Below are 3,798 nucleotides of genomic sequence, written 5' to 3'. Positions count from 1 at the left end.
CTAGTTAAGGTACCATACACAGGTATTTCATTTTTGAGTAAACACCCCACTTCAGAACAACTCTAGTAACAGTGGTGATTGTTTACTTAGGAATATTTCAAGAGGCCTGCCTAGAAGCCCCATCCTGTCCTTTGCATCATGAGATCAGGTGAAATCGGATGATGACAAGGGCTGTGGTTAGGCTACAGCTATCCTCAAACTCAAGAAAGATCGAGATTCCTTTGAAAGGAAGAAGTATTTATGATCTCAGTTCAGGTTCTTCCAGATGCAGATCCTAAGGAAAGAATTCAAGCACAAATAGTTTATTTAGGGAAAACCAGTAAGGGGGTAGAGAAGTGTCACAAGGAAAGAAAGGCAGCCCATGAAAGGTGCACTCTTAATGTAGCTACTGTACTGAATGACTGAAGAAATCCCAACTGAATTATCTCACCTTGATAAAGGGGCTGAGGTATTTATAAACCCACCTTGTCAGTCACTGACTGAAGACTGCTCCCTGGCAGCACTAAGTACCTAGCATTTCCAACCTACCACTACATAGACAGGGCTCCAGAAAAAGCCGTCAAACACAGAAATGCACATATCAACAAATAAAAGTCACTAGAGCACAATGAAATAGTTTTGAGAGAACTGGAAAATGGTTATTAATGCACCTATGTATCTAGAAATTGAGTTAAAAGGGACATAAAATAGGCCCAAGTAGAGTGACTAGGACCTTATATCCACAACACACCCAGAAAGGATGTGCAGGGATATTCAGTTCTCACTGAATTCATGGTAACTTATTTACTGAAATTGAAAAAAAAAGCTCATGGGTCTGATAATGCGCTTTGCCATAAACCTACAAGTCAAATCTGCAGTGCCAAGGTTTTAATGAATACATATTTAAAGCACATACACAAAATACTATGTGGCAGAAATAACATTCTTTGTAATTAATAAACTTATGATATAAAAATTTAGTTATAGAGTAAGCTTGTATAAAAAGGTTAAAATTATTTTTTAGTTTAAAAAAATGTAGAAGATGGGCACCAGTCTGGCTCAGTCGATGGAGTATGGGACTCTTGAACTTAGAGTTCAAGTTTCAAGTCCCAGGCTGGGTGTAGAGATCACTAAAATAATAATTTTTAAAAAATGTAGAAGAAATAAGCAAAAAATGTCTGAAGATCACTGTAGCTCACTGCTAGAACATTTCTACAGTCAGAAATTCTCAACAGTTGTTAGTTTGAAACCAGAAATCCACTTGAGCTGATTTAACCAGAAAAAGATTATTAAAAGATTTTCAATAGCTCCAAAATTGTGAGACAGGCTGGAGAATAAGATTCTGAAGTTTACATAGCCATGCAGCATGTCCTAAACACACAGCAAAGCTGGGTCAGTGAGGATCCTGTGGATCCCACTGCCAAACTAAATAGACTGAAGCTAAGGTTACCGGTAGCATCAGTAGTATGGTTCCTTTATGAACTTGCTCTTGCTGCAACTGGTATGACCATAAAAAAACTGCACTCTCTATAGGTCCCAATTCAGAGTCTGACATAGTTATAAGCAGAGACTGGTGTTCTCTTTCTTAAAGAAAGACCAAGAAAAAAAGTACCTGATATACTGAGCTCTATCTCCAGAGTTTCTGATGCTAAGACAAAAAAAAAAAAAAAAAAAAAAAAACCCTGAAAAAGAGGATTTTTAAATTAAAATAAAAAAAAAAAAAAAAAAAAAAAAAGCCCTGACAAAGAGGCATGTTTAATTTAAATTACCATTTTCTGTTTCCAAAAAATTTTCTGCTGATGCCTTCATTTAATCCACTGCATTATGTCTGTGGTTTTAATTTCTAATGCACATGTTAGAAGGCAAATGATTCTTCATTTTCTATTATTTTTTATGCATGAAAAAATCTCATGACATGAGTTATTATCACATGGGGTAATGACTTGGAAAATGTTTTTGCCATTCTGGACTGAAATGTCAACAATAGGAAGGAAGGAAGGAAGGAAGAAAGGGAAGAAACAATACACATACTTCTGAAATCTAATCTGATTTTTTGGTTTGTTTTTTGTTATTCATGGTACAAACAAATTCAGAAAAATGGAGTAATCATATCTCAAAGCTGGTCAAAATGGCCATCATGGTGGTATTATACTAAGTGGTATTATACTATTATAATACCATTAAGGTGGTATTATACCTAGAGCTCCTAAGTGGAGCTTGACTGGCTAGGTTCAAAAACCAGCTCTGTGATTTACTAACAAAATGACTTTGGCCAAAACAAATCTCAAAAACACTAGAACCACAGACCATGGTCACAGGAGAGATGAAGGCTGAGAAGAATGAGTGCCTGATAAAGAACACTTAGGATTCAGTAAAGGTTGAACATGTACCACTCCCTGACCTTATGATAAAAACAGTTTAAGTCAGAAACACACACATGGGAGCAAGATGGTGGAGAAACAGGAGACCTAAATTTCTTCTGGTCCCAGGAATTCAGCTAGATCAATATCCAACCATTCTGAACACATACACACTCAACAGGAGATCAAAGAAAAGAATACCAGCAATTCTATGAACAGAAAAGTGACCACTTTCTGGAAGGGAGGACGTGTGGAGAAGTGAATCGGAGGCAATATATGGGAAGATAGACCCTGGAGGTAGGGAGCCTCCGTCAGCTGGCTACCAGCAAGTGATAGAGCAGCGGAGCACAAAATCAGAACTTTTAGAAGTCTGCTCTGCTAAGGGACGTCATTCCAGTGGCTAAGCGGGGGGCTGGAACACTTGCTGGGATGGTGTGCTCTCAATCCTTGGAGTCACAGAAGGACTGGGGGTGCCTGAGTGTGGCAAAGCTCCCAAATACTGGATCAGGGAAGCCAGCTGCAAAGATGGAGCTGAGGAGTGGGCTTTCACATTGGGGTTGCCATAAACTGTGATCTGAGACACAGTTGGGCCACTACTCTTTGAGCAGGGACCCCACAAGTGGCAGATCTGGGGAGATGCCCCCTACCCCTTCCTCCACTGGGAGGAGTGGCAGGGGAGTGTGCTGCAGAAATCTGCTGGGCTTGGAAACTCCAAACAGGGTCACGTGTCAGGGACAGAAATGCTGGGTTACAGTCTGGGTGAGCATAGTGTGTGGCCAGAGACCAGGGATACAGGAGTGACTCACTGCTTTCCTTTAAGGGTGCACTGAGGAGTGGAGCTCTTAGCTCCTCCAGGGCCGGAGCTCTCAGCTCTTCCAGGGCCAGAGATTGGGAGGCCACCATTTTCATTCTTGTCCTCCAAAGCTGTATAGAAGGCTTTCAGGGAACAAAAGGTACTGAGAGCAAAAATGAGAAGATTACTCAGTCGGGTGCCTGGCAAGGGTGGTGCAGTTACGCCTCAGGCAAAGACATTTGAGAATCACTGAAACAGGCCCCTGCCCCAGATCATTAAGAAAGTCCAAAATTACTGATCGATGAGAACTGCAAAACTCCAGCACTAGAGGAATATAGCACATAGAATTCATGGCTTCTCCCCCATGATTCTTTAGTCACTCAAAGTTAACCTTTAAAATTTTCTTTATTTTTTATTTTTCTATTTTATTTCTTCTTTCCTTTTTCAACCAACATCTTAGCTTATCAATTCTTTTTAAGATATTTAAAATTTTCATTTTACAGTCAAATTCTATCCCTTCATTGTATTTACCCTTATTGTGTGTTAAAAGAAAACTCACGAAAATACACCCAAAATCTTGTGTGTGGTTCTGTTCTATTCACCAGCCTGATTTTATATATATATATATATATATATATATATATATATATATATATATATATATAT

Source organism: Mustela nigripes, chromosome 4 (assembly GCF_022355385.1).
Source record: "Mustela nigripes isolate SB6536 chromosome 4, MUSNIG.SB6536, whole genome shotgun sequence".
NCBI classification, from domain to species: Eukaryota; Metazoa; Chordata; class Mammalia; order Carnivora; family Mustelidae; genus Mustela; species Mustela nigripes.
Note: the sequence above shows the minus strand (reverse complement) of the source record.